Genomic DNA, 13,432 nt, shown 5'->3' on the forward strand with positions numbered 1-13,432 from the left:
CTCTCCCTTTTCCCTTCCCCTCCCCCTCTCTCCTCCCCTCCATACCCTTTTAGCTTTACAGTCTTTAGTGATATAATGTACATTTTCAGTGCTCTGAATGTGATAGGCATTTCTCTATATTTCAGAGGAAGTAACTTCTAACTGTTGAATAAATGAAGATCCTAGACATGAATTTTCTGTCTTTGTGAACAAGGAAATGACCCCTCCGGTCCCTGCATTTGTCACTTGTCTAAGTCTCATCACTTGGAGCTCATGCGCTCCTGACTGGGCCTCCCACAGAAGTACCTACACAGGTTGTGACAACTCCAGCCTTAGGGGAGAGGTGGATATGACCCCAGCCTTAGGCCAACCTAAGAGTGGAGGATGCTTCTCTCCTCTTTTCATTCAGGATCTGTATATCTTTTCCACAAAGTGGGGAAAAGAAAAAACAAACAAACAAACTTCAATTTCCCCTGATAGGGGAAATAACTAAAGTAACTGTTCTTCAAAACATCCTAAGGACAGAAATACTTTAAACAAAAAATTTTCCTAGATTCACCCCTCCTCTTAAGCCCAAATTTCACTTAGTAACAGTGGCTGGAACAAGAAGTGGAAATACCATGAGAAATTTTATTCTTGCCACATTTATTTCCAAAACTTCACAAAAGCAAACACTGGAAATCTCATCAGCAAGTCTGACTTTATAGGGTTGATGGACTTACGCTTTATCCAAAGGAGAAGAGAAAGTGGGAGGAATCTTCAGATTCTAGGTCTTCCAAAGAGATTCTGACAAAACTGGTTATCTAGAGGTACACAGATATAACTTCCAGGAGCAAGTCACTTAAAGCTAAACAAACAGGCTTCCGAGGAGTACTCTATACAGGTATTATAAATTATTTTAACCAAAGGTGTGCAGAACGGGTTCTGAGCCAGGGTGTTTCATCAGCATCACCAGGGAACTTTTACAAACAAGCAGATCCCTGGAACCCACTCTAGGGGGACCCACTGAACTGGAGTGTTCAGGGGATAGGTCTTGGGATGTGTATCTCCAAAAAGTTCTGTAGTTGCTTCTCACTCAAATGATGAGCGACATCCACTGGTATATAGAAAAATTGGGCTGCACTGTATAATCTAAATTTGTGAATTGTTGAAATACAATAGTCTTTTTTAATTGGGAAAAAACAATCAGATATGCTGAAAATATTATCAGCCTTAGTCTTAGGAGCTGTGTGATTTAGAACTAGCTTTGTCACTAACTGAATAAGCTTGGTCAAGTCACTTGGCTTGTTCTTTCATTTAACAAATATTTACTGTCTTTCAGCTATGGGTCAGGCACTAGATATATATTAATGGAAGAAGAGATGTTCCCTGCCTCTTGAATCATACTGACCAATGAGACAGGCAGCCACTAATTAAAGAAGCACATTGATACATATATAATTTTACTTGGTGTGTGTGGCTAGGCTTTACTTTCTCATCTGGAAAGTGAAAAATAAATCTCTGGTTCCTTTTTATTGTTATATTGTTTATTTGTGGTGCTGGAGATAAAACCCAGGGCCCAATGCAGGCTAAGCAAGTGCTCTACAACTGAGCACACCCTCAGCCCAGTTCCTTATATTTCTTCTCTTAAGATTCCAAATTTCTTGCCCCAACATTCTCATGAATAGTAGAATTATGTATCTTAGTTTACTTATTAGAGAACTATAAAACCAGAAGCCACTACGAATTCAAACACCCTTTTTAAATGTATTAGTATCCGTTTTAGTCTAGATCAAGAACGTTCCCCCAAAGGCTCATGGGTTCAGAGGTGCAGCTCTGGGATCTTAGATAGAAGGTGCATTATGTTCACCAATGGCTCAGTCCATGATGAGTCCAAAGCTGAATGTGGTGTTAGGACGTGAGGCTTTGTTGGAAAAGATGAGTCACTGTGAGTGTGACCTGGAAAAGTGTATTCTTTTCCTAGGTCCCTTCCTGTCTTTCTCGGACTCTTTCTCTGTCTCTTTCTGCTTCCTCAATGCCATGAGCTGAGCAGCCTTTCTCTACCATGACCTTCTACCATGAAGTTCTGCCTCTTAGTCTATGTACTGACATCATTAAAACTGTGAGCCAAAATAAACCTTTTCTCCTTTAAGTTGCACATGTCAGCCAATTTCCCCACTAGCAGAAAAGCTGACTATCACTGTTTCCCAATATTATAAGCTTCTTAAAATTATAAAAACAGTGGTGCATAATGTGTAAGGTGTCTTATTTACTCAGCTTGTCGAAAGCACTTGTTGGATATACAGATTTGTTTATTTCTTGCAATAATAAGTGGCCTTCCAAAGACCCTCGACCCAGATATTACAAACCTATTGATTACAGTGACAAAGTAAAAATCATGGCCCTTGAGTGGGCACCCCGCTCTTTCCTTATACAATCTTACCACTGGTCATTGTTAATCACAGCACCCTTTTCTCCCCTGTAAGCTTGGACACAGTCTCAGAAGCCATCTTTTTTTTTGTTTTTTGAGACAGGGTCTCACTATATAGTTGAGACCTGGAACTCACTATGTAGCCCAGGCTAGTCTCAAACTCACAGAGATCCTCCTGCCTCAGCCTCTCAAGTGCTGGGATTACAGGTGTACGCCACCACGCCCGCCAGAGAAGACATTTTAACATACCAGTTGGTTGAACCTGACACACAAATGACAGATTATGTGTCCTCACTGAGCTATAATATCCTAAATCCTGCCCTGTGTACAACTCCCATCAATACATGTATTCAATTCTGCTCCCTCAAAAGCCACAAATGGCTTTTCCCATCTTCACATAAAAGTGCACCAAATATCAGGTGTCCATGTGACCTATTTCCTGTCTTCTGGGATAAACACAGGTCCAGATCCTTTATCTATTTTTAGTCTGTTTTGCTTTCCTGACCCCTTCTAGGCTTCAATATGCACTCCTGGATGTGTATTTGTCGGTGTCTTTCTGAAGAGAGGGCCCAGTGCTCCAAACGTAATCTGAACTGGGTGGATGCAGAAATCTTTACCATCTGCTGGTCACAATTACAGTGGTTAGTGGATGAAAGACCACAGGGCAAATTGTGCCTAACTCTGGCGTTTTCAAAGTGAAGAGTACACTGGTTTTTATGCACTCAGACTATTACTGTGATTTACATTGAGAAGTATTTGTTTTTATTTATTAAAGTTGTTCAATCACTACGTTCTGAATTTTTGTTTTTTCATTATGTTCTGAATTTGAAAGTTGCTTTCCTTTAGGGGGAGCCATATTGCACCTGTGGTTTATTTGAAGTTTCTTTTCAACAAAAATGCACAAAGTGCTTTTCACCAGTTTTTCTGAATGGGTAATTCCCTTTGTAGTCATCAGTGCTGTAAGATCAATTTCTCTTAAGACTGGACCACTGAGCTATGCTTGGTTGGTCATCAAGAACAGTATGAGCCTGGCATTGGGTGCTTGCCTCTCTAGGAATCTATTCACATAAAATTTCTAGTGATATCCCTTGAGACTTTGGGGCATTTCACCTAATCTGCCTGCCATGCCCAATTTTGTCTTCTAACTAAAATTGCCTGTTGAGCTTTTTTTGCTCAGGGTGATCACTGATTGGATAAAGGTGGCTGCCAGGGCAACGGGTAGTGTCCTTTTAGAGGTGTGCTGCTACCTTTGATCCCCCCAAAACACCCCCACTCCAGGATCTACCAAAGGAAGATAAGAGTCACTAGCTGAGCTAATCAGATCTTTTCACTCAGAGTTTGGCCTGGAAGTTCAGAATTTGACCAAGAGCAATAAAATCCTGGGAATAATGAGACACATGCTCAGGGCAGACTCACAGTTCTTTGCTGAGATCATTGACCCCCTTGTTTCTACCACTCTCTTTGGAGTCTGATGGTGTTTTGGCATGCATTGCCTTGTGATTCCATCCCTTTATTATTTCACATGTATCTTATAGCTACTGAAGTTTATAAAATGAGGATTATTCTTGTTGAACACCTTGCCAAGTGCTATCACATATTTCACTTTACCTTACTAAGGCAAGACATTGCCTTACTAAGTAAGATCTTGGTTTCTAAAACTCTGCTTGACTTCTGACCTTTGTTACTTGTCCTTTATTCACCTACCTGTAATTCATGGCTGTTATGGCTTGTTTCTAGATGTCCCCCCAAAGCCTCATAGGTGCGATTTTCAGAGTGGGCTGGATCTAGGGTGCATGATACTGGAATTAAGAGTGTGTAGTACTAAATGAGTCCACTGATTGGAATTATCATACTTCTGGGTGTAGATAATGGGGTGGGTGACGCCAATCAATAGGCTTAAAGCCTAGATGGAATACAGAGGGAGAGAGGGAAGGCAGCTGCTGCTGGTTGTTCCTTGCTGCTTCCTGCCCTACCATGGATGGTTTCTCCCCTGCGATGCTCCTCTGCCATGCCACCCTGCCTTGGAGCCAGCTGACTATCGAATTAAACTTCTACAGACTGTAAGCTGAAATAAACCTCTCCTTTAACTTGTAGGTGTTGGGTATTTTTGTGTCAGCAATGAGAAAAGAGACAAGGGCATAGCCTGTTTCAGTTCTTTACATCTGTTCCAACTGAGAGTGGCCTCTCAGGAGAATGAGCATCTTTGACATTCACTGGCCCTTGGTCCCTGTGGGCACTTGGCCCAATCCTGCTGCTCTGCAGCACACAGGTGAGACTTGCCTAGCTCCCCAGAAAGAGAAGCAAGAGAGAATGTCAGATGTGGGTATAAAGGAACTAATTACATATTTGTACTTAATGTGTTCCTTCCCAAGCAAGATAATTTCCTGGGAGTCAAGTGCTTTCATCCTCATATTTACCAAACAATACCAGAATCTTCAGGAAATGATTACAATGCAATTTATCTTCAAATTGTCCATCACTGTTCTCTCTATATTAATATATAATATATATGTATACTTTTGTTAAAAAGTATTAAAATGATTATTTACAAAGAACACACAACCTATTTAAAATATTTTTAAAAATGATTTGCCTTTAACTGTTCTCTTATTGCTCCTTAACAACCCTCTAGTAAGCTCTTGGTGTTCTCCTGACATACACTTAGTCACAGTGTCCCTGAATTTCCCTAACTCTGTAAAAACTGCTTCCTCTCTGGAGATGGTCTCCTTTTCTTTGGAATGCAGGCTTTCTGAGGCAATCTCCTCCTACACATCTGTATATTCCCCGCCCCCTCCCTCCCTCCCTTCCTTCCTTCATTCCTTCCTTCTACACCTGGAGATAGGAACACCTCCAGGCCCAATGTGATTGGTTCCAGCCCTGTCTACTGTGGGAATCCAAGCTTCACTCCCTTCCTTCCTCTTCCCACATCAAGTGTCTCTCACTGGCCAGTTGCGAAGGGCAGGAGATTTATCAGATCAACAGAGGTTTTTCACACAACTGAGGAAGTACAGCAGATCAGCAATAGGGAGGACAATATTGGTCACCTCTTCCCATGGTCCATGGCATTCTCCCCCTTCTGCTCTCCACACACTTTCCCCATGTCCAGCCAATTAGACATTCTGGGGACAGAATCCGAATAGCTTTTTGCCTCAGAAAATTTTCTTACATCAATTCTTCTTCTTAACCTTTCTCCTTCTGCCTAAAAATGAGAAGTGGCTTTCCCCTATCTCAAACTTATTTGAGCTGTCATCTCGGCCTCATTTGAGATCTGGGCTTCTGCCAGTTTTTGTTGTTGGATTAGGAAAGTTCCATGTTTGGGTATGGGTGGGAGAGTTCGTGGGGTGGGATTGCAGGGAAGGAGTTAGGATGCCACCGGGGCTCAGTTACATTTGGGAATGCTCAAGTCTGAGACCAGCAGAGGTGACAGGCAAGCTCCCTGAGTGGTCTGGTCTCAATAGGAACAGGAACCACAGCCAGGTGCTCCTGATTACCTCATCCTGCCCACAAGGCCTGGGCTTGACATGCTGGGATTAATTCCATGCTTCTGGCTGGAGGCAGAGAAGTTGCCTCATTTACTAAAGCCTTTCTGTTGTCAGCACTTTTTCATTGGTCTTCTGATCATCTGCATCCTCAGAGTTCTTGGTTCCTAGGTATTGCCTGGTACCACTAATGGGTCATCTTAATGCACACCCTGAATTTGGGTCCTCCTGGTTTCTAATCCTCAAAGCCAAACTTCAGACAACATTGAAATAGACTAGTATTCACTGGACTCTGGGCTCCAGGTTCTTGAAAGAACTTAGAACCAGACAGTAATGCTTAAGAGTCCTCACATATGGAGAAGGAAGCGATAACTAAAGACACTAGGCAAAAAGTAGAGGATACCAGCCACAATCAGCATCCTGTTCAGAAGACTCAAATTCAAAGGAGCTTAGGGTATATAGAGAGGAAAGGGGCCGAAGGCCTTATTTCATTTAACTAGTACAAGGTCTAGGAGAAGCATTTCAAAGCCCATTCTGCAGATGAGGACAAAGAGTTGATGACTCCCTTAAAGGTCAGGTTATTCAAGCAGAGGAGCCCAAACTAGAACGGAGGGCACATCTTGGTGCTCACGAGTTAAGCTTGAGCTGAAAATATCTGCTTAAATTGCTCAACTACTCAGAACCTATGGACATCTGGTCTAGCTTGACAGATGACTTTCAGTTAAGAAGCTAATGGTTCTATTTTCAAGCTTTCAGAGATTTCTACCCAGAAAAACCCCTTTCTAAAGTCAGAATTCTTTGGCAGCATCTTTTTAACCTCCTCTTAGTCCTACCATGCTATTTTCATTCCACTTTGTCAGCATTTTCCCTGGCCCCTGCCATGGCCTTACATTTCTGAGCCATGTGACAGACAATATGTAGACTGGAGCTGGCTAAGGCCTTCTTGTGCCCATCTCTAAGTCACTTTTCCATCTGGCTACAGAATGACTAACTAGTAATCAGACTTCCATGAAAATGACAAACGGAGACAATTATGTGTGATTTTTTAAAAAAAAAAGCCTACTGAAGTGCATTTTGCTCACCATAACAGAGAAGACCCAGCCCATATTCTGGAACTTTCCGTGGCAAGTCACAAGACCAACTTAATCCATCCACAGAGGGCAGTGGGTGCTCAAGGGTATTCGGGAACAATCAGAATTGTTAATAGCTCACTATCTGCAAATAGTTTCATGCATTGTGTTTAAATCCTTTACATTTCGAACCTGGTTCTCCTTCTCTCTTATAATGCAGGAATTTTGTATTTGTTTAAGACAAAGTTCTTCACTGAATTTTTAAAACCACGCATTCAACTAGCTTTAAACAGTGGAATCAACCCTATACTTCTCTGTGGACCATCTACTGTATATTCTCGTAGGTCCTAAGATCAACTATCTCTAGGAATTTTTTTGTTCCAGAATTTTGCCATTATATTTCTCTTTACTAAATGATTTTAATAGAATGAAGGCTTTCATTCTATAGTTTCATTGAATTCTGTTTACCTCCCTATTTGGGGAAATGTGTTCTAGCTAATAGTGAACAGGAAGAAAACAAGACTGAGATCTGCCTAAAGTTCAATTAAACTCAAATCCTCTCACTTCATCCACAGGAGAACATGAAGGATGTTACTACAAAAAATGTGTTTTGTTGGGGGTGGGGAGTACAGGAGAAGGATAGGAGTGTCATAGAAATCCCTAAACTTTCAGGGATTCTGAGATTGGTTTCAAAATGGAATTTATCTTCAAATCCCAAGATTATAAATTTCCTTCCAAACTGCATTTCCTACATGGTTTAGAGAGCAGTTAAAAAAGCAATTGCTCTCCATATTTTGATTGACATGAAAAACACTGTGAAAAAAGTTTGGAACTTGATCTCTTCGAGGAAAGACAATAATCAAGCTACAGCTTTCGCCTGCAGCCTTTCTCTCACACTTACTCAGAACTGTTCCAGGGAAAGAAATTCACAGAGAAGCCTGTTCTCATATATCACTTCTAGAAGGAGAAGGAGGCATTCTCAAGAAATTATCCCTCAACTCCTAAATACAAAGAGAAAGGTTTATTAAATGACTCTCAATTCCAAACCATGATATTTCATAGAATAAAATCAAGTGAAATCAGTCACTGGGAGTTGGTGTCTTCAACATTCACACTATTAAAAATTATCAGATTCACCCCTCCTTTCACAAGCCATCTAGTCTTCACTTAAGTTCTAGCCATACATGTCTGGTTTCTCCAAACTTGCTAGAAGGATTTTAGGGTTTCCGTTTACAAGCCCATCTGCATAGCCTTGTTAACAGGAGGGATCCATGAATACCAAGCACTTTGTTCTCATCCACTCTTTTGACCATGTATTGCCACAGCTCTGAAACTCCCCCCGCCCTTTACAATCAGGTCTTTCTAAAAGGAGTTGCAGACTACTACCAGCTAGCTGCCTGCATTATTGTTTAAGATGCCCAAATACGTCTATCTTGAAATTGAAGCCTATCCGCTTCATTTCTGGAACTTATTTCCAACTTAAATCTTTTCAGATTCACTAGGCATAATCAGGCACACTTTCAAATAGAAAATAAGACCTCTTAAAAAATAGCATGGTAGGAGTTCTAAAAGCACATCCACTAGTGTGCATACTCTTTTGTTAGGAGGTTTTACATAGGAAATAGATCATGTTAAGTAACTTCTGTCTTAGCAAATATCAAATCAATAGCATTAAATCAACTGGCATGGGTGCTAGCACTCTCAGACCTTATTTTCTTGCGGGTCTGAAAGGCCAGTTCATGAATACTGATTGCAGAGTAACATAGAAATGCCTTTGGTTAAAAAACCATCCCTCTTGATTCCTCGACATCTAAAAGTTGTTGCCATCATTTTTAAAGTAAAACGCTTTAAACTGTCTGATAATAATAGGTGCAGAAGAAACCTCTGGGTGAAGAGAACGCTGACCTGGGCCTGTGGATATCAGGTACAATTCCACCTCACTCTCTCAAACAAAAGACCATCCTAATTAAAGTTCCCAGAACTCCCTGAAAGTGAGTAACTATGATTTCTCCTCTGTTCCATCTCTAGAAACAAAACTTGAAATATTATCCTGTTTGTCTTCCGGGAACATCGGCAGGGTAACCTCAAGCAGGCTCTGGGAATTTGCATGGTTTACTGCCTTAAACAATCTTGCATCTCCAGCTTCCTTGGCTAGGAATGCTGAATGAAACCCGGAGAAAGTCCCCAGCTTCTCTGGAGGAGAAAAAAGAAAGGCCCCTGTATCTTACCTCCCTGAAGCTGAAACTTCTTCCCGAGGACAACGTTGGAGAGGAACGACTGATTCCTTTAAGCAAGAGCACAGGGAGAGAGCAGTAGGCAGGCAGGCAGCCTAGCGCACACTGCCTTACTCAATAAAAGTGCAGACCTCCCTTCCTTGGCCCCTCCCAGAAGTCCACGCTAAGCGAACACATAGCCCCTATGTTTACAGTCGCAGGCAGTGGTATGCATTGTCCTGCAGTTTTTCTAATAGGCAGCCAATGAAGACACCCGGCCAAGGTAACGCAGTCTGCCTGAGCAGATGCCTGTCATTCCCTAGGCATGCTCAGGAAATCACTCATCAGAAAAACCAAGACCTAAAAAGCTCTGAAACTGCAAGCCGACTGCCAAAACCAGCCTGCTCCATGCCCTTTTTTGGTTATCCTTAGCAGGGCCCCTGGAAGTGGATCCATTGTCAGGAACAATCATAAGAAATGTTAATCTTGGAGAAAGAGGCTGTCTTGTAGAACACAAATGGAGCTTTAAAAAGAAAGCACAGCCTATGAGAAGAGAAGCTGGCAGTTAGGTATGTTTATGGAGTGGGGGTGGGGAAGGACTATGAGTTGGGGAGCCTTAAGACTGTATTTCTTTTTTTTTCCATTAAGTTTATTGGTACATTTAAAACAAACAATACAGTTACATTTATCATTGGGATCTTGTACCTTTACATGTTATATCTCGGTTCTTGTTTTGCCTCACACCCCTGCCCTCCTTCACCCCCTTCACCCTTCCCTATTTACAAAGACTTTATTTCCATTTTTTCATTTTTTTCACATTTTTTCTTTTCCCTTATTTCCTTTCCCCTCCCCTCCCCACTTCCCCTTTAGTCATTTTCTTCCTATTTCACAAGAGTATATTTCTTTTCAAAGTACTTGCACATACAGAATGAATTTAAAATTGTTATGCAATTTGAAAACCTGAAACAGACAAGACCCAGGTCTGCTGTATAGACTAAATTGTAGCTTGGAAGAGGTGTACAGCTTCCTAAAATATGTCTATGTGTGTTATAAAAACAACTGACCACACTGGTCTTTTTTAGCAGGTAGTGTTGGTCAGAATAAACCTCAGGCCAGAATTTATCTAGGCAGAGTCCTAAGGCTTGTGTAGGCGCCTTGGTTTTCCATGTCAACCCACCTCCCCCATCTTTTGTGTCCTTGATCTTGTCAATGAGGAGATAATGCTGGAAAGTGATGCTCAGCAGAGAGGCATGAAAAGACCCAGCACCTGCTTTGGAGCTGGGATGGACAGATGCATATCTGTCCAGGTGACTTCAAGGTGTGCCTTCTGGAACATTTGTGGTCAGGGAGAGTCTGAGTTAGGAGATGCAAAATTAATATGCAACTAACTGGTCCACAAGTGAATTCAGTTGTGATCTTGTACTTTTCAGAATTCACTCAGTATTTTATTCAATAAAACATTTCTTCCCTTCTGAAATATCTGCTGTTTGTCATGCCCAGGGCTAAGTCTCATTATTGCTATGTGTTTGGATACTCTTTCACCACCCACCAAGAAGTTTTAAATATTTTCCCTGGCTAATTACAACTCTAAAAGCTTGGTCTTCAAATTTTTAAGGTTTTACTGAAAAAGCCATTCCCTCTTTATGAAGATCTGACTTAGAAATGCTCTCTATTTACGAAAAACTCCCTTCCCTTAGTGCCCAATTCAGAACACGTGGGAAGCAGCTGATCCACAGCGATGGTTTTGCCCTTCAGCCCTCCAGTGTTAACCAGTTACCCAGGCGTACCCGTCTGACTCCGCACACATCTTTTTCTTAGGAACGCTAGTATTCCCTTTCTTTTTCCCAACCACCACTCTTGGCCAGCGCAAAAAAGCTACAGTGAAGAATATTCCATAGAGGGAAAGTGGGCTTTAACATCTTAAGTTAGAACTCAGAATGCTCTTTTCCAGAGAAATAGAATAAATAATTTCTTGGTGGGGATAATATAGTCAATGTTGCAATTCAAATTCATGTACCTCCAACAGGCATTTGTGGAACAACACCATTTATAAAATTGTTCCTAAGGAAAAATGTTTTTTGATCTCAAATAAATGATTTTTAAATGGAACACAGCCAGTGGACATCCCATATCTGGGTCGGTTGTGAAGATGGACTAATATTTCTTAGTGTGGTACATGGCTGAATCTGAAGACTTTGTAGGGCGGGCATTAACGAATTCTACAAAAAGCTCAATCGTGATGTGAAGACAAAGCCTCTGTCCAGAGATGTTCCAGGCACACAATCTGCAGGCAGTATCATTGCATAACTCAGGGAAGCCTATTTAAAACTGCTGTTTTCCACCGCCACTGTTGACTTCATCCTAAGCAACTTTCCCCGTGTGTGCTGGGAATGTCTTTTAGTCAAACAGCATCCGGGCACAATTTTGCAATGCACAAATAAAATAAATACCAGCTTTCTAGAGGAAAAAAATTGTGCTGCAAAGAGGGAAAATATTATCAACAGGAAACATGGAAGGGACATGCATTTTTGCATGGTTTTTAGAAGATAAAGGGCTAAATATTTTTGGGTTATGCCTTTGGAAAAAGAAGCATGTTTCCCTAGATAAATTTTGGATAGCTCACATACTGAGTATAATGGATGATCATACATAAAGTCTGTTTTGTTCTTTGGCACTGGGGTTTGAACTCGGGCCCTTGCGGTTGCAAGGCAGGCAGCAGAACCACTGAGCTAAATCCCTAGCCCCAAAGTCTATTTTATATATTTGAAAATAGATATTGCTGGGGAATTAGATTGGAAGAATAATTTAATAAATTTTATGTATATATACAGGGGGCTGAACTCAGGGACTTTACATTTAGAGGTATCTCAGGCTTATTATTATTATTATTTATTTATTTACTATAAGACAGGGTCTCACTAAATTGCTAAGGGCATTCTGGACTCAAACTTGCTGTTCTTCTGCCTCAGCCTCCCAGAGTTCTGTAATTTTAGGCAGGTGTTACCATGTCCAGCCTTTTTTTTTTCCTTTTAAATTAGCAGAAATTAAAAAGAAAAAGGAATGAAAAGAAAAATAAATAAATATATCCCATTCTCTGCCATGAAAAACTTTACTTTCATAATATTTACTTTTTTCCAGACATCATCTGTAAACAGCACTAAAAATACATGTGATTTATATAGGAAATTAATATGGAATATATTTTCCACTTTTATCACCCCAGATAAAGAAGACCTTGTCTGTCATAGGATATACACTATAATCAAGGTATAATAAATCTAAAGAGACATTTGGAAATATCTGGATGATTCATGGTATTTTTTTTGGTTCTAAGCGTTTTCTATCATGTGGATCAGTAGCTAGCAATTATATTTTGTTTCTCTGTTGACTTAGGAAATGTAAAAACAGGCCATTTTTTCATACAAAATTACCAACACTTCATTTAGCTGCAAAAAAACACCACTCCAGCCTAAAAAGTCTACTTTTTTAATAGAAAAAAATTGAAACTTTTAGAAGACAGCAGCAGAACACATTTTTTCCATCCTTTTAGTCAAATACAACCTTTCCAGCCACTCAAGCTTATAAAACAAAAGCAAACTGGTAGAATCTTGATAGAAAAATTGGAAACAAATATATAAATACAAGTGAACACAAAGAAGATTTAAAATAAGTGTACTTATGAACCTAGATTTTTAAAAATTAGGAAATTGAATCCAAAAGTATAAAAAAAGGAAAAAGAATACCAATGCAGGGGTGGTTAAAAATCTTAACATTTGTTCATCTAATATACAACATTAAAAATTTAAGATTTTTTTCAAAATGTAAAAAAAGAAAAAGATCTAAATAGATAAAGAATATATGTGGTAAAATTAATAATCAATTACAGAAAAAATTTGTCTTAGAAAACTAGGAAAAGACTACAAACACAATGAGAAACTTTAACTGGAAATTTATGCCTAACATCATGCTTGCTGATAGAGTATTAAAAGCATTTTCCAAATGAATTTTTGGATTCTTTTTTCTAGTTCTGTGAAATATAGTGTTGGAATTTCAATTGGCATTGCATTGAATGTATATAGCAGTTTTGGTAGTATGGCCATTTTCACTATGTTGATTCTTCCTACCCAGGAGCAGGGGATATCTTTCCATTTTTTTATATCCTCTTCGATTTCTTTTTTCAGAGTGCTGTAGTTTTCAGTGTAGAGATCTTTTGTTTCTTTTGTTAGATTGATTCCTAGATACTTCATTTTTTTTGATGCTATTGTAAAAGGAATTTTTTCC

The 13,432-nt window shown here is 40.0% G+C and overlaps 1 protein-coding gene across 5 annotated transcripts in view; it reads right to left on the bottom strand.

Annotated features, from left to right (window-relative positions):
- Cald1 (caldesmon 1) overlaps positions 1-9,475 on the bottom strand; it is a 197,436-nt gene extending 187,961 nt beyond the window's left edge. Inside the window, exon 1 of one of the 5 annotated variants that reach the window (XM_010616153.3) lies at positions 9,167-9,475. The gene's annotated coding sequence lies outside the window, so the exon portion shown is untranslated. The remainder of the gene's footprint in view (positions 1-9,166) is intronic. The other 4 variants (XM_010616152.3, XM_010616155.3, XM_010616157.3 and 1 more) reach the window with 4 other exon arrangements.
- Positions 9,476-13,432: the final 3,957 nt, after the last annotated feature.

Source organism: Fukomys damarensis, unplaced genomic scaffold (assembly GCF_012274545.1).
Source record: "Fukomys damarensis isolate Sample0158 unplaced genomic scaffold, DMR_v1.0_HiC HiC_scaffold_16, whole genome shotgun sequence".
NCBI classification, from domain to species: domain Eukaryota; kingdom Metazoa; phylum Chordata; class Mammalia; order Rodentia; family Bathyergidae; genus Fukomys; species Fukomys damarensis.